This window comes from Lampetra planeri, chromosome 2, assembly GCF_965212315.1.
Source record: "Lampetra planeri chromosome 2, kcLamPlan1.2.h2, whole genome shotgun sequence".
Taxonomy (NCBI): Eukaryota; Metazoa; Chordata; class Hyperoartia; order Petromyzontiformes; family Petromyzontidae; genus Lampetra; species Lampetra planeri.
In genome coordinates, this window is record NC_136108.1 from 35,886,162 (window position 1) to 35,907,592 (window position 21,431).

The 21,431-nt window shown below is 52.6% G+C and overlaps 1 long non-coding RNA gene across 2 annotated transcripts; it reads left to right on the forward strand.

Moving 5' to 3' along the window:
• The first annotated feature begins 582 nt into the window (after nucleotides 1-582).
• Nucleotides 583-17,247, forward strand: LOC144732887 (uncharacterized). 2 transcript variants are annotated; one of them, XR_013588257.1, is made up of 3 exons: nucleotides 608-830; nucleotides 14,460-14,638; nucleotides 15,393-17,247. It is a non-coding gene; the product is annotated as an uncharacterized LOC144732887 (long non-coding RNA). The 2 variants fall into 2 exon arrangements; XR_013588256.1 differs by having other exon boundaries at nucleotides 583-830; nucleotides 14,460-17,247.
• Nucleotides 17,248-21,431: the final 4,184 nt, after the last annotated feature.

Sequence of the window (21,431 nt, forward strand, 5' to 3'; positions counted from 1 at the left end):
CAAACCACACACACCACACACACATCACACACACCACACACACCACACACAGCACACACATCACACCCCACACACACCACACACACCACACACACACCGCACACACCCCACACACACCACACAAACCACACACACCACACACACCCCACACACATCACACAAACCACACACACCACACACACCACACACAGCACACACATCACACACCCCACACCGCACGCACCCCACACACTACACACACCCCACACACCACACACCCCACACCGCACACACCCCACACACTACACACACCACACACCCCACACACACCACACACCCCACACCACACACCCCACACACAGCACACACATCACACACCCTACACACACACCCCACACACTACACAAACGCGTACGCACATACCACACACACACTACACACCCCACACCACACACACCACACACACACTACACACCCCACAAACATCACACTACACACACTCCACACACCACAGACACCCCACGCACCACGCATCGCTGACCGGGCTGCGAGTTGAGAGCGATCGCCGCCCCCCCGCCCCCCCGCCCCCTTGGGCGTCGTGGCCCAGCCCGGCGCGTGATGTCACCGCGAGGGAAGAGCCACCCGGGCACAGGAGGCGTCTCTCTCTCTCTGTCGGTCTTTCTCTCTCTCTGTCTGTCTTTGTCTGTCCCTCTCTCTGTCTGTCTGTCTCGGCTGGGGGAGCGCTCGTCCGGGGGGTCGGCGGGACACGGCGGACGCCACCCGAAGGCGCCCGGGTCGCAGACGGCTCCGCACTCCTCGCATCCCGTCGGGCGCGCGGCGGATGATCGGTGGTGAGTAGGCAACGTCGCCCAGACGTTCGCTCTCGCTATCTCTCTCTGCTCTCTTCGCATCGAATTGTAGCCGACCAAAGGGCTGCCTCTCTGTCTTCCAAGTCGTGTCTAGACTGACGCTGCGACCGGGCTCCTGAATGGCAAGGGAACGTCGTGTGGTTTGTGTCGAATGGAATTCTACTTTCGAGGAAAAGCATCTCGTGAGAAAAGAGAGGAAAACCAAATGAAACGCGGATTTGGTGTGGCGTGGCACAGGTGCCGCAGCCGAAGTGTTTACTCATTCGATAGCCTCATTGAAGATTAACATTCACGCGGCGCGACGCGCTGGTTAGGGATTATTCAGCCATCGCGATGTCTGGCGGTGAAAAGGCAACAAGGCAGCGTGGCTCTGGCCACCGATGGAGACGGAGGACAGGGAGGGGACACTTAGGTCCTGTCCATGGCAGCCTCGGCTCTGTACCATGGACTGGAATGGCTGTTGACACTGAGTCACTGGGACGCCGTGGAATTAGGACTTTCTTTACAGCCATGCACGCGATGCGATATGATAAGGAAATAAGCCATCACTTCTCTCTTTCCGTTTGTTTTACAACATCGCTCGTTATCGTGCCTGTATGTTGTGTTTTTGGTGAATGACCCGTGGCATAGGGACGCTGTAATTCTGTTGGGGACTTTAAACTGAGCCGCACTTTGTCAATTCGTCTCACTCGCGGAGACGACCGCGACACATTTCGGCAGCTTTCATGCCGCAGTTTGATCCGCTGAGTCTGCGTCAGCGCGCGCACAGGGGGGACACACGTGCCAGTGTGTGGTGCCTGACACTCTAAGAAGCCTCTCTAGGACACCTGGCCGGAGTTTGTCTTAAAACTACAGTCTCAACAGAAAATCAGCATCACTGTTGGTATCGACGCTTTGATGTAAATTGTCAGTTTGCTAATGGGTGCTGCTAAGTGCCGCGTAAACCCACCTCCATTCACCTGTGCTCGATGAAATAGGCTGTCAAATTGATTGAGACTTCAAAGAGAACCGTTGTTCATTTTGTCAAGCGAAGCTTCATCTACTTTATACTTTATGGCCTGCTTGGTTGTGGAGCATTTAAGGGTGCACTATACCCAATAAAACTATATGGCTTTTATTTTTCGATTTAAAGCTTTCGTGACTGCAGGGATTCATCTTCTTGGTTCTTTCGATAAAGTCACGTAGAAGGAAAATAATAAAATAATACAAATAAAACATAATAAAATAAGATTCTCACGACGTTTCGGCCACAACGCAAGCAGCCGTCCTCAGGTGAAGAACAGGCCTGTTGGGCTGTTGTGTTCTTCACCTGAGGACGGCTGCTTGCGTTGTGGCCGAAACGTCGTGAGAAAATATTTTATTATGTTTTATTTGTATTATTGTATTATTTCCCTTCTACGTAACTTTACCGAAAGAAACCAAGAAAAACTATATTGCTGTTTCTACAATAACATCATCACGAGTTAAGGCAGTTTGCAATTAGATTGTCTTTGTTTAAATAATGTCAAGTGATTCTTGGGACACGGTCTGTTACGTTATGGGTTCATTATGAACGTAGGTTGTTGTTGTTGTTATTATTGTTGTGTTATTGTTGTTGTTATTGTGGATGTATTCTCGTGCTTTGTGCGAGCCGCGTCACCTTTGCTTCCCCGTAACCGCATCGGGCTCATCTCCCCAGCAGCAGCAGCTCGCTGTCCAAATCACCAAATGGATTTAATTAATTTCGCGGATTAAATATTCCCGAACCTCGTTATTGTCAAGCGAGGCACAAGGGGCAAGCCCACGTGAAGCGCACGCGTCTGACATTGACACGCAATAATGAAACACCGACACGGTAATAGAAACACAAATCCGAAACGACAGGGCAATGACGTCGGCCTTCTGTTCAGGAGATGAGCAGGCAGATGATGATCAATCGCGTTCGAAACGAGGTGCGTCTGAAATTGATGAAGCTGCTCCCTTTCGGACGAGCGACGATTCCGCATTGCACGAAACGCGTCGAGTCCATTCCTCGTTAAATGCGCGTATCTCGGGGAACTCTTGTATTTTACAAGACGTCTTTACAACGAGTGTCAAGTATTACACACACAGATCCATTTCTCACTCGATGTCGGTGTAAGGCACTCGGGTACAGATTACCACCTATCCGTCATCTGTGTGACAGTGATGTCATCTAATGATCGCAAACAATAATTAGGTGGCATGGATCTTGCGTGCCAAAGTAATTCCTGGAGCAGAGTTCCGACTGTGCTAGCTGATTTCCCTTCTGGGGATGCCCTTTCAATTGTTTGAGATTAAACGTGAATCGCGTATGGTGTATAAAGCAAACTGCGAATGCCACAGTGTGAAAGGAGCTACATCGAAAAATAATTATGAAGGGATTGTTCAATACATCGCACAATGATCCCGTTGATGTGTAGCTCCAATCTGGAGATGTAAATTTAACATAACGTACCATAATTACCGTACGATCAGGTATAAACAAGGGCAATGGATACGGCTTTGTTGAGGGTAATTTGTAGCGAGATAGAGCAGCGTGGTGACCTGTGTCGCAGCCCCCGACAATACACAACACGTGACAACACCGCCCCATCATCATCATCGCGCTACTGCTGCTGTCAAACCCCCAATGGTTTCAAATATGTGGCGGCCCCACTCACACTGGTGATGTCTTATCAGCGAAAGTGCCCCCCTACCACCCTCCTCTGAAAATGAGTGAAGGCCACTGGGCTAGACCATTGCCAGCCAGGCAATGGTCTAGCCCACTCTAGCCCGCTATGGTCTAGCACTCTAGCCCGCTGTGGTCTAGCACTCTAGCCCGCTGTGGTCTAGCACTCTAGCCCGCTGTGGTCTAGCACTCTAGCCCGCTATGGTCTAGCACTCTAGCCCGCTATAGTCTAGCACTCTAGCCCGCTGTGGTCTAGCACTCTAGCCCGCTATAGTCTAGCACTCTAGCCCGCTGTGGTCTAGCACTCTAGTCCGCTATAGTCTAGCACTCTAGCCCGCTGTGGTCTAGCACTCTAGCCCGCTATAGTCTAGCACTCTAGCCCGCTGTGGTCTAGCACTCTAGCCCGCTATAGTCTAGCACTCTAGCCCGCTGTGGTCTAGCACTCTAGCCCGCTATGGTCTAGCACTCTAGCCCGCTGTGGTCTAGCACTCTAGCCCGCTATAGTCTAGCACTCTAGCCCGCTATAGTCTAGCACTCTAGCCCGCTGTGGTCTAGCACTCTAGCCCGCTGTGGTCTAGCACTCTAGCCCGCTGTGGTCTAGCACTCTAGCCCGCTATAGTCTAGCACTCTAGCCCGCTGTGGTCTAGCACTCTAGCCCGCTGTGGTCTAGCACTCTAGCCCGCTATAGTCTAGCACTCTAGCCCGCTATGGTCTAGCACTCTAGCCCGCTGTGGTCTAGCACTCTAGCCCGCTGTAGTCTAGCACTCTAGCCCGCTGTGGTCTAGCACTCTAGTCCGCTATAGTCTAGCACTCTAGCCCGCTGTGGTCTAGCACTCTAGCCCGCTATAGTCTAGCACTCTAGCCCGCTATAGTCTAGCACTCTAGCCCGCTGTGGTCTAGCACTCTAGCCCGCTGTGGTCTAGCACTCTAGCCCGCTATAGTCTAGCACTCTAGCCCGCTGTGGTCTAGCACTCTAGCCCGCTGTGGTCTAGCACTCTAGCCCGCTATAGTCTAGCACTCTAGCCCGCTATGGTCTAGCACTCTAGCCCGCTGTGGTCTAGCACTCTAGCCCGCTGTAGTCTAGCACTCTAGCCCGCTGTGGTCTAGCACTCTAGTCCGCTATAGTCTAGCACTCTAGCCCGCTGTGGTCTAGCACTCTAGCCCGCTGTGGTCTAGCACTCTAGCCCGCTGTGGTCTAGCACTCTAGCCCGCTATAGTCTAGCACTCTAGCCCGCTATGGTCTAGCACTCTAGCCCGCTGTGGTCTAGCACTCTAGCCCGCTGTAGTCTAGCACTCTAGCCCGCTGTGGTCTAGCACTCTAGTCCGCTATAGTCTAGCACTCTAGCCCGCTGTGGTCTAGCACTCTAGCCCGCTGTGGTCTAGCACTCTAGCCCGCTGTGGTCTAGCACTCTAGCCCGCTGTGGTCTAGCACTCTAGCCCGCTATAGTCTAGCACTCTAGCCCGCTGTGGTCTAGCACTCTAGCCCGCTGTGGTCTAGCACTCTAGCCCGCTATAGTCTAGCACTCTAGCCCGCTATGGTCTAGCACTCTAGCCCGCTGTGGTCTAGCACTCTAGCCCGCTGTAGTCTAGCACTCTAGCCCGCTGTGGTCTAGCACTCTAGTCCGCTATAGTCTAGCACTCTAGCCCGCTGTGGTCTAGCACTCTAGCCCGCTGTGGTCTAGCACTCTAGCCCGCTGTGGTCTAGCACTCTAGTCCGCTATAGTCTAGCACTCTAGCCCGCTATAGTCTAGCACTCTAGCCCGCTGTGGTCTAGCACTCTAGCCCGCTGTGGTCTAGCACTCTAGCCCGCTGTGGTCTAGCACTCTAGCCCGCTGTGGTCTAGCACTCTAGCCCGCTATAGGCTAGCACTCTAGCCCACTATGGTCTAGCACTCTAGCCCGCTGTGGTCTAGCACTCTAGCCCGCTGTGGTCTAGCCCACTCTAGCCCGCTGTGGTCTAGCACTCTAGCCCGCTGTGGTCTAGCACTCTAGCCCGCTGTGGTCTAGCCCACTCTAGCCCACTATGGTCTAGCACTCTAGCCCGCTGTGGTCTAGCACTCTAGCCCGCTGTGGTCTAGCCCACTCTAGCCCGCTGTGGTCTAGCCCACTCTAGCCCGCTGTGGTCTAGCACTCTAGCCCGCTATGGTCTAGCACTCTAGCCCGCTGTGGTCTAGCACTCTAGCCCGCTGTGGTCTAGCCCACTCTAGCCCGCTGTGGTCTAGCACTCTAGCCCGCTGTGGTCTAGCACTCTAGCCCGCTATGGTCTAGCACTCTAGCCCGCTGTGGTCTAGCCCACTCTAGCCCGCTGTAGTCTAGCACTCTAGCCCGCTGTGGTCTAGCACTCTAGCCCGCTATGGTCTAGCACTCTAGCCCGCTGTAGTCTAGCACTCTAGCCAGCTGTAGTCTAGCACTCTAGCCCGCTATGGTCTAGCACTCTAGCCCGCTGTAGTCTAGCACTCTAGCCAGCTGTAGTCTAGCACTCTAGCCCGCTGTGGTCTAGCACTCTAGCCCGCTATGGTCTAGCACTCTAGCCCGCTGTGGTCTAGCACTCTAGCCAGCTGTGGTCTAGCACTCTAGCCCGCTGTGGTCTAGCACTCTAGCCCACTATGGTCTAGCACTCTAGCCCGCTGTGGTCTAGCACTCTAGCCCGCTATGGTCTAGCACTCTAGCCCGCTGTGGTCTAGCCCACTCTAGCCCGCTGTAGTCTAGCACTCTAGCCCGCTGTGGTCTAGCACTCTAGCCCGCTATGGTCTAGCACTCTAGCCCGCTGTAGTCTAGCACTCTAGCCAGCTGTAGTCTAGCACTCTAGCCCGCTATGGTCTAGCACTCTAGCCCGCTGTAGTCTAGCACTCTAGCCAGCTGTAGTCTAGCACTCTAGCCCGCTGTGGTCTAGCACTCTAGCCCGCTATGGTCTAGCACTCTAGCCCGCTGTGGTCTAGCACTCTAGCCAGCTGTGGTCTAGCACTCTAGCCCGCTGTGGTCTAGCACTCTAGCCCACTATGGTCTAGCACTCTAGCCCGCTATGGTCTAGCACTCTAGCCCGCTGTGGTCTAGCACTCTAGCCCGCTGTGGTCTAGCCCACTCTAGCCCGCTGTGGTCTAGCACTCTAGCCCGCTGTGGTCTAGCACTCTAGCCCGCTATGGTCTAGCACTCTAGCCCGCTGTGGTCTAGCCCACTCTAGCCCGCTGTAGTCTAGCACTCTAGCCCGCTGTGGTCTAGCACTCTAGCCCGCTATGGTCTAGCACTCTAGCCCGCTGTAGTCTAGCACTCTAGCCAGCTGTAGTCTAGCACTCTAGCCCGCTATGGTCTAGCACTCTAGCCCGCTGTAGTCTAGCACTCTAGCCAGCTGTAGTCTAGCACTCTAGCCCGCTGTGGTCTAGCACTCTAGCCCGCTATGGTCTAGCACTCTAGCCCGCTGTGGTCTAGCACTCTAGCCAGCTGTGGTCTAGCACTCTAGCCCGCTGTGGTCTAGCACTCTAGCCCACTATGGTCTAGCACTCTAGCCCGCTGTGGTCTAGCACTCTAGCCCGCTATGGTCTAGCACTCTAGCCCGCTGTGGTCTAGCCCACTCTAGCCCGCTGTAGTCTAGCACTCTAGCCCGCTGTGGTCTAGCACTCTAGCCCGCTATGGTCTAGCACTCTAGCCCGCTGTAGTCTAGCACTCTAGCCAGCTGTAGTCTAGCACTCTAGCCCGCTATGGTCTAGCACTCTAGCCCGCTGTAGTCTAGCACTCTAGCCAGCTGTAGTCTAGCACTCTAGCCCGCTGTGGTCTAGCACTCTAGCCCGCTATGGTCTAGCACTCTAGCCCGCTGTGGTCTAGCACTCTAGCCAGCTGTGGTCTAGCACTCTAGCCCGCTGTGGTCTAGCACTCTAGCCCACTATGGTCTAGCACTCTAGCCCGCTGTGGTCTAGCACTCTAGCCAGCTGTGGTCTAGCACTCTAGCCCGCTGTGGTCTAGCACTCTAGCCCGCTGTGGTCTAGCACTCTAGCCCGCTATGGTCTAGCACTCTAGCCCGCTGTGGTCTAGCACTCTAGCCCGCTATGGTCTAGCACTCTAGCCCGCTGTGGTCTAGCACTCTAGCCCGCTGTGGTCTAGCACTCTAGCCCGCTGTGGTCTAGCACTCTAGCCCGCTGTGGTCTGGCACTCTAGCCCGCTGTGGTCTGGCACTCTAGCCCGCTGTGGTCTAGCACTCTAGCCCGCTTTGCGCAGGGCACGTCGGAGAGCCGCCCTTGGTAAATCCCACTCCGGAATTAAAGAGCCACACAAATTACCGCACGGCTGTGAACGTTCGGAAATATTTTTAGCTATCAATTAAGCCCATCATATGAATGTATTATGTGTGCATGTGTAGTGACATTAATGGGGTCACTATGGCGGTGAGCGCCAGCTACTGTCATGAGAGTGGAACTGTGGGTCTTGGGCCTCTCTCTGGCACCAGAGTGGGTATGCCATGGAAGCGAGCCCTCGGGGGCATAGTCCTGGTGACAGCGAGAGAGAGGTCGGGTGAGCACGTGACAGTCTGGGTGACCCCGAGAGGGCACGTGACCGGACGAGGTGGCAAAGGGGGCCCAAAAGAGGGAGAGAGGGACACGTGATGTAGGGGCCAGAGTCTTCGGGAAGGATCTGGAAGGGGGCGTGGCCAAGGGAGGAGCCGATGAAGGCCGGGTCCCGATCCCCCTCGGGGCTGTCCTCTGGAATCAACCCTCGGCGCTACGTCTCTCCGATCTTTGGTCTTCGCTCGGCATCGTGGGTCATTCGGAATGTTTCTGACTGACCCGGTTATGTAGTTGCCCCGTGGTGGCTTAGGTAATACTCAAGTGGCTATCACCTCTGTTGCTATTCAGTACGTTTATTGTTACCCAGTTGGGGTGTTGTAATAAACGTGTTACTTCCAAGTCAAGTGTGTGCCTCCGTGAAGATCACCACACGTGCACTGACGCTCTCTTGCAGTATGAAGGCTTTGGTGAAGGTAAAGGTGCTGCCCCGCAATGTCACGCTCGAGTCACTGCTGGCACAAGGGGCCCCATTAGAACGAGCCCTAAGGCAACACCTATCAGATGGTATTTGGCCTACTCTTTCCATGCTGGGTCAGACGTCTTGCAAGGCGTGGGAGTACCCACACATTACTGCCACCACACCCGAACTGCCGATCAACTGTGGTGGAGCCATTTATACTGCTGGGTGGACAGATACGGAGGGATTTAATGAACTTGCACCATTGCTTCAACTGCCGTGAGCCGGCGATGGAGATCGAACCGGCGACCTCTGCATTGTGCACTTTGCTCGCCGTTGCACCGCAGCAACTGGCCGGTTCCTCCCGGTGAGAAATCAACCGTCGTCGTCGTGCCCTACAGAGAGAGACCGGTCCCTGCCGTGCGAATGTGCAATCACACTGATGAACAAGTGATGGAGGTGTGATGTGCTTTGACGGTGTTTGCCGCTTTTACCTGCACGGACACAGGTGTACGCAGGTGTACACAGGTGTACGCAGGTGTACACAGGTGTACACAGGTGTACGCAGCCACCTGCAAGCGCCATGCTCGACACAGCGGACAGCACCGTCTCCCTAAACCGCCTCTGTAATCTTCGCCCCCCACCCATTGTGCTCCCGCGAGCACTCGATCAGGGACGAGCTGGGTGGGGGGGAGGGAGCCTACGAGGTGACTGCGGAGTGGAAGGTTGGAGGGGGGTGCTGTCGTTTATAATCGCGCCGGCTGACGGCGCCGCAGGACATCTGGCTGATTGTAATTTTGCTTCCCCCAGGGACCGGAGTTGTTTATCGCGGGACATTTTAAGGCAGGAGACTGAAGCGGCATCGTCCCCCTCTTCAGAAATTGCTGTTTTCCATCGCCCTTTGACAATATGGCCAAAGCGTCAAGAACGCACCAGCAGGTGCTCTAGGCTACGTGCGGGACTATGACGGTGGGCAGGAGAGGGTAGTGCAGAAAAATCACTGTACTGTACTTCCATGTCTGCCACATTGACGCTCCCCACCTTCACCAAACAGCAATGAGCAGCAAGCTGACCAGCACGCTGAACTGTGGTCAAATACAATCCCCACGCTTCCACACGGCTTGAGGAGGCCCTCATCCAGCAGTGGACTGACAAAGAGGGCTGTGTGTGAAACAACATGCCGCGGTCTGCTTCAATGGCGACGTGCTGCTTGTGCGCGATTGAAGCAAGGCGTGCTGCAGGCTCCGTCAGGTGCGAGCTCACATGAGATGCGCGTCATCACCGTCATCACCGTCGTCGTGGTGTCTCATGCCTGGGCAGCCACACCAGCTGGGAGGAAATCACGCGAATGAGTGAGTGCGCGAGATGATTCATCCTCGTCATCCCTTTTTGGGTGAAATCGTGACGGAGCGATTCTGTTGAGGCACGGCGGTTCGAGCCTCGACGCTCGAGACCGCCGTTGACAGCCCCTTTGGATGCACAGCGAAGTGGCCGACAATGAACGTTTCATCGCCCCCCTCCCCCCTCCTAGAATAGAGCGACCGCGGGAAACCAACGGAATAAGCCGCGAGCACCCATGGCAGGAGCCCGCCACCGTCCATGCAAGGGGACGGTCGGAGAGAGCCCGGCCGCTGCGGAACCCCTGGGCAGAGCCCAGTAGGGGGGGGGGGGGGAAGGGGGGACCACGTTGTGAGCCATCGTGAACCTCGCGAATTCACCACGGAAGACATCCGTTCGGCTGCGCCCTTGGCTCTCGGTCCTGGGCACGGATTTGTGATGACAAATCTGCTGCGCGCTTCCCAAGGCCCCTGCAGCAGCCCTGGGGACGTCCTGCGGAACTGTCATTGTGACGCGAGCTGACGGGCTCAGCGGACACGGTCGTCTCGCTGCCGTAAATAAAGAGAAGGGCACTCGTGCAGAGCGGCGTGCGTGTGGCCACGTGGAATGGTTATCTCCCTCGTCAATATGTCTGAGTATTTTACGGGAGCGAAGCCACTTCAATTTGCCACCTCCTACCAGCACTTAGAAAGTGGAATCGCAGGCCTCTGGAATCGCTCCAGAAAGGAGCGCGAGCTATTTATGCCACGCGTAGCGCGACGCATTCAGGGAATGCAAAGTGAACGTGCGGCGACGCAAGCACATGCACACACTAGCCTTGAAGAAGCTGACTGCTGTCCATGCGTTAATTCGACGATACAGGGGTGAACCATTTATAGACACCTCGGTCAAATAATCTGCAGAAGTTATAGAAAAAAAACTACAGAAAAGCCAACCCAGGGGAAGTTTGTGGGTGGAGCAAACTTGCCACTAGAACTCCCCCTGCCACTGACACCCTCACCAACCAGCCACTAGAACTCCCCCTGCAACTGACACCCTCACCAATCAGTCACTAGAACTCCCCCTGCAACTGACACCCTCACCAACCAGCCACTAGAACTCCCCCTGCAACTGACACCCTCACCAACCAGCCACTAGAACTCCCCCTGCCACTGACACCCTCACCAACCAGCCACTAGAACTCCCCCTGCAACTGACACCCTCACCAACCAGCCACTAGAACTCCCCCTGCTACTGACACCCTCACCAACCAGCCACTAGAACTCCCCCTGCCACTGACACCCTCACCAACCAGCCACTAGAACTCCCCCTGCCGTTGACACCCTAACCACTCAGTCACTAGAACTTGCCTTCCTCTTGACACTCACCCTAACGTACTCGTCTAAGTACGTGCCCTCTACCTCACGCTAGCCTCTCCCCTAAGCCTACCACTGTTCTCTCCACCAAGGCCACTAAAAAAAATGTCAACTTTTCAGTTTTTGTTGTTTGCGTCTCCCTTGCTGCGGACATCCGGGCTGCCGAGCACACGGTGTTGTGCACCAGCAGGGAGGTCATCACTCGGCAGGCGCACGGCTCCTGCCTGCCACACTAAGCCCTCCGGCATTGATCGTTGTCCTCCGCTGCCTCCCCACGAGCATGCTAAACGTTTCGGGTTGCCACCTGTCCTAGTTTTTTCGGTGGCGATGCTCTGGAATGTGTGAGTCTTCCAGGGATATTAAGAGTATATCTTTGTTATCTGCGTAATGTAGTTCTCCGCTCCACGGTGCTGTGAGATATTCTTCTTCCCATTATGTCCTGGTGGTTTGTATACCTCATAGGTGGCAACTGTGAGAAAACATACTTCATCAAAGAGCGAGACGAAAATAACCGTGAGACGTGTTGTGCAGCAGCAGCTGCTGCTGCTGCAGCTGCTGCTGCTGTGTCTGGCACAGGGTAGAGAGCGTTGGCGATGCGTGGTCTCGCCCGCAACTCTGGTGACACCTCGATCTTGAATTTCGGTACGATTCAAAGGTTGTGCAAATTGTCTTACTTTCTAAACATCTTCATGTATTTTGTTGTGTTACGCGGTGCTCGGGTCACATTAGAGTTCAATGAAGGCAAGGGCGCATGTTGCATTCCATTTAAAATTCAATTCACAGCACATAGATATAACGCCTGCTGCTGCAGAGTAAATTTGTCATGATCATCAGGACTGCAACGCATGATGGATGACGTCTCGGTGGCTTAGGTGATTAGAACGCCTGCAGGGCCAGAGAAGCGGCGCTCTCGCTGCCCACGGCCGTGGAGGAGGCTGGCAGCGCCAGCGAGGCAGGGAGCAAAGCAGCGGCGGGCAGTGGCTCAAGATATTGGGGGGCACGGACGCCTGTGAAGGAAGGGGGTTGGGGGTTGGAAGGGGGCAGTTGGAGCGACGGGGGTGTATGCAGATCATAATCTTCATAATGAGCGCAGGACGACATTGATGTGATGTATCATCTAGTTTCGTGTCGAACTCGGACCCATGTCTGATAGAAAGTGCCCTTGGCTCATAAACATCTGGCAATTCTCCAACGCTGGCTCAAGCAAGCCTGACTGCAGATGAGAAAATTAGCGTTGAGACCGGTTATAATAAACTGATGCTGATGATAAACTGCACTCCCAGGATGCCGTGGGGCTGATGGGTTGTGTCAAAAAAAATACATCTTTGTGTACGTGGTGAGACAAATATGGGAGTGCGGTGTTACAGGGTTTGTTCATGATGATGTTGAGGTTTGATTTTCCTTCACTGCTGGGTTACAAACTAAATAAATATCACACGATGATTACAACGTCCATGTTACCAAATTATTTGCTACTGCCGCTGCTGCGTTGGCTGTGGTGCACGAGCACAGTTCACAAAACAATTCAACACATTCGTCAATAACACTGCCTGGAAAGAAAAATACAGGGTGCTTGAAAAAGACGATAACACTTCTGAGAATTTGCAACAAAGCCCCGAGAAATGTGCTGCCTCCGGGCTCCGGATACCACCTGGAGAAGATTCCATGCACGCGTTGACAACGATGGCGATCATGTTACGTTCTTTTCCCATTAAAAACTCTAGTCCCATGTCAGTGGTAACATGTTTTTGAAACACCCTGTATGTACCATGGGGGATACTTCAGGTAATTACCCTGGATAGGCAACGAATAAGAGTCATTGCCCGAAACATTGCCTGTCATACGTATTTAATTTACGGCAGTGTTATTGACGAAAGTTTCTTCGTCTGTTATCAGCTGTAAATGTGACACATCACACCACTCGCCGCGCTGTCACGTGCGAAGAGCCGTAACGCGCGAGGTTCCCGTCCACGCGAGCTCACGCCCGTGGCGGCGAGAGCGCTGACACGCGCCCGCCTGCACGAGTCTCCCCCTCGCCGGCTGTGCCGCGCCAGTGCGACAAAACGGCGCCGAATCGTTACGCGCCGGGTCGTCTGCCCTTGTTGCGCTCAGGAACGGAGCGGGGGGGTCGCGTCGGATGAAGTTGCCCAGCAGGCGTGGACCTCGGGGGCGGAGAGACACGCGCCTGAGCGTGCCGGCACCGGCAAACCGCGGCGGAAACGTTTCCGCCGGCCGGGGTTTAGCTCTCCGAAGTGTGTTCAGGTTGGACGGTGTATTGTCCGACGTTTAGCTTCGCATGCCGATAGCTTTTTCAGGAAATTTCGGGTCCTGCCTCACCGTTAGCGATTGCTGCAGCACGCGATTCAACCCAAAAAAGTGTCAGGAGCGTTATTCAGCAGAACTGCAAAAACCTACACAGGCCATTCTGTTTTTGTCAACTATATCTCTTAGGTCGGGTAGTTTTGTCCACGTTGCCTCTTTTTTGTAATATCAACACATTATGAAAATGTTGCAGAATGGTTTTGAGGAAATGAATATTCCGATCCAAAAATGTAGAAATGTTTTCTGGAGATTGACTGACTTTGTTGTCACTTTCCCCCAAACGAATCCTCGTTGTGGAGCGTCGTGTCACGAGACGGAGTGCTTATTGGGGCCTCTCATGGAGCCGGGCAACCAACCCCCATGTTACAGATGGCACACAGAAGCAACGTGGCCGAGCATGCTCTGAGATGCACATCACGTGGCCTCTGCTTTACACAGGAGAGGGCAGCACTATCCCACCTCCTCTGCCACAAACAGTATAATATTCATCGCCCTGACAAATCAATATTTTTCATCTGCAAGCTGGAATTTAGGCGACTTAAGCGCAGAATTAATTTCAATGTAATTGTTTTTTTTTATTGTGAAGTCATTGTCAACCAGGCTGAGACCAGGAACTGGCAACGCTCGAAGCCAGCATGTTGACAGTGGCGGCCCAGCGCTCGAACCACTGAGCCACCCGGTATCCTCGAGAAGCCGGGATACCTTTAGCGTGACACTTTTCAGTTGGATAAACCAGGGAGATTCCGCTGAACCAAGGCAGTGCCATGCTAGTTCGAGCAAGGTCAAAACGATGGGACGCGTCGTGGCTTAGGAGGCACCGCGTGATGTATTGGGCCACGCTTTTGGTGTGCTTCGCTGTTGCAGCGCATCACGTTTGCACCGTGCCGAGTTTTTTTGTACTATTGTTAAAAGTATTTAAATTGCTGTGCTTTGCTAAATGACGCTGGCAATGCCGCGACCGTGGCTGTCCACGCAGGTGGAGCTGCTATGAGGTGCGCTGTTCAGACATGAGTGATGTGGACGGGGAGTTTGCCGACTTCGTGGCTTCGGGACGCTCGGGCAGGAGGAACGCTCTCGTCAACATCCTGGGCTCCCCCGCGGGGCTCTCCACTGCCGACCTCCCCCTCAAACTCGCCGACCTCTCCGTCACAGCCGGTACCGCGCCCGACGTGCAGAGATGCCGCTTGCAAATAGCCGGGAAGAAGAAAAACAACAACGCGAGAACGCTCGCGGATTCCGTGACTCCCTTGCAACCTGCGTTTTGTTTTTCGGAAGTGTTTCGTCAGCGACGATGAAGCCGGTTTCAGAGGCGCATGAGAATATTGCGGCACACAGCAGATAAGACGCGATGGCGCCGCCTCGCTTAACGATGTTTGACCTTTAAGCAACTGATTGTAATGGCCAAGTGTTGGGTAACTCTTTGAACATTGTGGCCGTTTTTATAGGGTAAGTCAGTAATGGCAACCCAACGTTACACGGAAGTTGTGTTGATGTATCATGACCTCCCCATGTTACAGACAGACAAACAGAAGATGGACACAAATAGTTGATTAATGCGTGTAGCCTTCGTTGGAAAGTGTTAAAAAGCGAATTCGGTGGTAACTTGCCAAAAGGTGTTTCCAAATATTTTGACTATTACCTGATGTCTATTAATCTGTTACTTTCAGCGAGATATTGATGTCGTGTTGGCTTTCACATCGTCTATGCCATAGAAGAATCCAAACTATTATAATAGTGACTACAATAATAATAATAATAAGAGCTGGCTTGCTACTTTTATTCACACTGCGTTTGCTTACGTGGCACAAAATCGCCACAATGCAGGCGAGGAATTTAAAGTGCGACTTTTTTTGGATACGATCGGCCGCACATGGCATTCACCCATTCTGAACGTGATGTGTTTCCACAGAAGGAGAAGGCGCGACAACGGTGTCGGAGAAGCCGACAGAACAAAAGGAGGCTGAAAAGTGAATGGAGCGGTGCGCGAGTGACGCACATTAAAATACTCTTTGTTTGGCACCACAAAGCTCCATCTGGCTTTTGCATCAAAGCCACAAAAAGCCCCTCGGGCTAAAACCAGAGACATGGGACGCTGCTGCAGATGGCTTGGAGGCATCCCACTGGAGTTCAAAATGTGGGATTCATCGAGCACTCACGATATGAGACATCAAAGCTGACCAACATGAGATCAAGACACAGGAGCCACGCGATACAATCTCCAAATCCCACGGCCAAATGAACAGCAGTTCAAGATTTCAGGAGCGGCCGATTTTGGCATCGTAATGCGTGGGCCAGGCAACGATAATTTGGGATGCAAATGTATACCAAGAAGATTTAAGCATGAGCTTGCCAAGACCCTGCCGCTGTTATGACAGCCAAGCTGTCGTCTGGCTGCACGGCATCCAATAATGGGAAGATTCTGTTTGCAGATATTAGAATAAAAACACCCCCAGCGGTATCTACAATTGTCAGTGCTTGTCTGTTAATGGCAGCTGATGTTCATATCTGTATCTAAGGAACACGCATACACTGCACATCAATAATGCAATGTTATTCTTCTTTGGAAATGCATCAGAATCTAACCTTAGCCCTGCAATGCCTGCAATATTTATTGCACTATCACTTGTTTTCTACCGTCGCGTATTGACCCACAACCAGAAACGTTTTCCGCAAGTCTTAGTTCTCCCTGACCTCCTTGTCTTTGGTTTGACAAAACAAATGGCCGGGTTGAAGAGCCATCGAGTGTTGCCGCCCTCTGTCCCACGAAGCCGCCTTATCCCAGCGAGTGGAGAAGGGCAATGGATGTCGTAACCAGTGCTCTGGTTTTCAGCTGGTCGCCCTCTGCGCGTGATGGATGATCCGCGAGTCTGCGGGAGAAACGGTACGGAGGGGGGGGGTAATAACAAAGGTAAATAAAGGTGCAGCCCCTGCAATTGCTCGCTCACGCCACTGCTGGCGGAAGGGCCTCTGCTCGAGGTTGTTTTAGAGAGCCCCTCTACAGGTATTGTGGCCGACTCTCTCCACGCTGGTGAGACACCTTGGGAGCCGCTGGAGTAGACACACTTCATCACCATCACATCGGGGCCTGGCGATCGAATGTTGCGTACCCGTTTCTACTACTGTGTGCACATAGGCCCGGGGGATTTCAGAACGTTTAATCGTTTCAATTTCTGCCACGCGTAGATGGAATCGAACCCGAGACCGCTGAATTGCATGTCCAGTGTGCTCAGCATTACCGCAAAGCAGCTCCCTATGTTGTTGACATGATCAGACTATTGTAGTGGAAACACACTCATTGTGAATGTCATTATCCTGTCTAAACTCAGATATTTCTGTTTGGTAATATATTTTGGGCTCCTGTCAACCAAATTATTAGCAGTTGCGTGGTAATCTTTATCAATAAAATGATACATTGTTGTGTTAGTTTTGCTAATTACATATATACTAATGTACAAAAAATAGGGTTGGCATAATGTTTATTTTAAAACTGTTTTCGGTAATCAACTTGGTGTCATTGACAATTCTATTTTGTATACTAAATCTTGGCCTGTGCTGACATGCATGCTGATCTGTCATTTCTCACACAACGCATTCAACATTTTAATTTTAAATACCGGCGCAGTGTTGTGTCTTGGGTGTGCGTGGAGGAAGTTGCCTTGGCCAATCGTCAACCGCGCCCCACTGTGTCTCGCCTTCTGACCGTGATCTTCACCGAGACCACGGCGGTGGTTGTCAATAAATCATATTGTCAAAGACTGCTCGTACGCCGCCTCCTATTCCTGTTCTTGCTGCTGCAGCTCCGTGCCACGCTCTGTCCTACACCCGTCATCCCACACACACGAGACGTCTCCAGGAGATGGCCGATGAATCACGACGGTTCCCGTTCATTGGGACGCCAACCCGGGTCCGCCCGACACGTGATCGCCCCGGCTCACGCCTCGGCCCGCAGAGCGAGCCACACTTCCCCCTCCCCCGCGTCATCGAGCGCCCCGTCTGCCCGAACCCAATCGTCGCAGCCGAGTGGCGTTCACGGCGCTCTTCCCGTGCCAATTACTGCAGCCATGCGATGCGGGCGGGCTCGTCGCTAGGCGGCGCGATTCTTTTCTTTTGTGCGGCTGCTGCTGCTGATGCTGATGATGATGCTGATGATGATGCTGATGATGGAGATGGCGGAGCAACGACGACAATTTCACTTGCAGGTGGTTCATTCTGGATTTGAAGTTTTCGTGACTGCAAGGATCCATACTCTTGGTTCTTTCAACTGGTTGCAGAGACGTCCACAATTCAGTTGCACGTCACGGCCCGTCGTGGAATCCACGGAGCTGACCCTGCCGATGATGCTGCTGCCATCTCGGTGCGTATCTGTTAACTCTTGGAAAATCCCGGATAGCAATTTTTATTGATATGGAATCTATATGGGATTGTATTCAGGCAGTCTGTGAAATAAACGATATCCCAGAGGCCGGGACATCCAAATGCATTCTTCAAGCACTGGGATAACGCCACGATGCCGATGGATTTCGTTGAAGGAATAACAACGTGACTTTACCGAAAGCACCAATGAAGAATAACAATGTACCCCAGCCAATTATTTGTGGCTCCCAGCAAATGTGCAGTGTGTTGAGAGGGTAACACAGAATGGCTCTTGGTGTTGTTTTATATTGCAGCTGACGTGCACCGAGCTTCCGATTTAACAAATTATTCCTGATATTAAATCTGCAGCGTGTGGCGTCTCCTGTTACATCATCGCTGGCACCGCAGGCGAGCATGGCAGAGTAGCAGGCCATTTTCACCTACATCTCCTGCCCTGCCTCTATCCAATTGTGCGTAACACGGACGGAGCGCACACATGTACGGTACATATATAACGTAGAGAGTTGACTTCACTGAGCATATTGTCACCATATTACTGATGAGCATCCCGAGAGGAGTAATCTTCTCTTCGTGAGCCTTGAGGGGCCACCATTAACTCGGTCTCAGCCTCTCATTTGTGCCCTCATTTGCGCCCTCCAGGGGAGAAGGGTGCAGATCGCAGAAGTTCGCAGGGAGAGGGCTTAGAGAGAAGAATGCTGTGGCACGAAGGGTGTCTGGTCTCTCCTATAGTGTCACACGCCAGGTAATTCATTTCAAAATGTCTACATTTTATGTTGATTGTTAAAAGGCCGTTAAAAAGAAAGCACCACTAAGTGATCACGTTTGTGTAATTTGAGGGTAATTATTTAGAATTTGGAAAGTTTGGACAACGGTTGGCTACATACGGTGCGAAAGAAGTTCAACATACATACAGGATGTTTAACATCCACTATGACTCACGCGGCACATAGTTCTGCACATGACGGTGAATATAGCCGCAGTGATAACCAGCGCGGCTTGCGGGAGCTGAGCCGCGAACCTCTGTGTAAGCGGCGAACGCGCGCCCCCGCTGGGCCACGTGCCCGCGCCCCGACGCGTGGGTCCATCGCTACGCGCCCGCGCGCCTCTTTCACGGCAGAGGGCAGTGGAGCTCTCCCACTTGGCAACTCGCCTCCGCGAGGCGAGTTGCGCAATTGGCACTTGGTCTCACGTCACTGAATTTCCACAGCGGAGTGAAGCACCGTCTCCATTTGCTTTCCAAATTGACACTGCCCGCAGCTGCGCTTGACGCGTCATGGAAATGAAGACACAACCTCGTGAGTCCCAGGACGTCTGGCCAACTTGGCCAAATATTCCCCTCCATGGGGGCTCTCCGTGGCTTCTCGACCACCGCAGCATGGGTTTGTTCCCTTAGCAGCCGGACCAACAGCAGAGGATGTGTCAAGTCAGTGCGCAGGCCGCTATGCTGCATCGTCTGCCTGGGGCTGTCCAGGGTTTCGGCGGTGGTGGCGTGCATCTCTCCGACCTGTGCTGTGGTTGCCGGGCGCGGTGTCCGACGTGTGGCTCCACGTGCTGGGAGCTTCTTGGGGGAAACTAAATTGAGCCGTTCACTCTCTCCCTCACTCAGTTGGCTGCGTACGGTGAAAAAGAAGTCCAACGTACATTCACACGTACATACACGGAACGCTGCCGACCACCGTGGCCGGTTCTAACCGGCTATCGACTTGCCTCTGCAGACTTGCAAGGGACACGTCTACATGCACGATAAAGTACACCCTCCAGCGCAGAGAAGCAATGTCATACACTATCTATGCTCAGTGATTCAAAGCTTTGGTGGCAAGGGTGATTGTATTATTGTAGTTCTGTGGAACTCTGAAGGCCACTGGTCTGTGAGGTGGCCAGGAGATGGCAGTATAGCAATTTGGATTCGTGAAATCATCCGTGCAGACCCCTGAATCGGCGTGTTTTCTCTCCTCGTCACTCTGAGTTCCCTTCAGAGGGTCTCTCTAGAGCCCCCTCTAGCGGAGGCCCTTCCGCCAAAAGTGGCGACAACAAGAGATCGCAGGGCCCCACCTCTTTCCTGTCTATATGCAACCAACTCTGGCTTCCATGTGCCAAATACTTGCTTAAAGAACTTTGCCCAATGTTCGAATGTAGGACCCTCCTAAAAAAACAGAGTATCTAAATTCCGTGTGGTTAAAAAAAAGAATGGCGAGATTATTTATTTTTGATATATTCAGACCACAGAGAGTCCAGGAAATGAAAAAATATCTGTTATCATGCAACACGATCACATCGCGTGACATGACTACTTCCAGGAATAATAGGAACAATTCATTGTTTCGCCATCTGCCCCATTTGCCTTGCGATATTTTCAAATGTTGGTGTATTTTATTGTTTTCGCCGTTGTATTTTACATTCGGAAATTTACATATTCAAAGCATTCCGTAAACGTCACGGTTTACATATTGTCAACTGCAAAACTTACTGAGCAAAGCTGTCGCGCAGATAATGGCACGCGATCGGGGGACCTTAACCTGCCAGGGTACAGCACTATCAGCAGATATCACGAACATCTTCGTTAAAGTCAGTTGACTGTTCTTTTGCAAATTCTTATTTGGCTGACAAAGCCCGATCGACGAAACAAACGAGCACGGAGAGACGCATGGACGGTGGCGCGGTCGGCACCCGCAACCACGAGCCGATGGTCTCCTCGCAGCTGACGATGCCGTTAAATAAAGAACATTGATTAATCGAGCCAATGATTGATTCCCAAGGCTGCCCCGTAAATGCTGCGAGGCATTGGTGTGTTCTGTAAAATGGATGTCGAAGACCTTGCAACATCATTCTAAATAACAGGTTTTTGTTGTTTTACAATTCACATATGAAAACTACAGACCTCTTTATCTGCTGCCCTAGCACCTGTGGCTATTGTCCGAGGCAGTCGCTGAGTCAGTCCACGAACACTCCTCTTATCAACGGCCCAAATCATTACGATTAACTTGGCGATCAGCACACTTTCCCAGAGTTCATTGCGGAACGAATTTCAATCATGCAACACATTTCCCCCACAGATAAGTGGAATAAAGTTGTAAATAACCCAACGGTTATTCGGATCCGGGGTAGTGGTCCCTCAGATCACTGCGGATAGGGGTTATGTTGTACGGGCAATTTAAATAACAATCTTCATTATTCGTGATAATAATTAAAAATTTCCTTGAAAGAGTGATTTTATATACAGAATTGTTTACACAGTGTATATTTCTCTCACAGGGCTCTCGCCAATCACTTTAAAATAGAGGAACTGGAAATGGGGAATTTAAAGCAATCCACACTTAGCTGTGTGCAGAGACCTCGACGATGTCAAGGCCATGGCTGCTCACGCAGTTGCACACCACGCACGGCTTGTACGGCAACAGAACCCTTCTCTGGCACAATCGCTTCTTTGCTTATATGACGAATGAGTTTAGAATTACGTGTCAGACCTCATCAGCACAGCCGGCACGCTGCCTGCGCGTAAAGCCAAGGGGCCGTCATTGCTCCTCGGCCAAAGGAAATGAACGATCTCGAACATCCGACACCAAGGGCAGTCGAC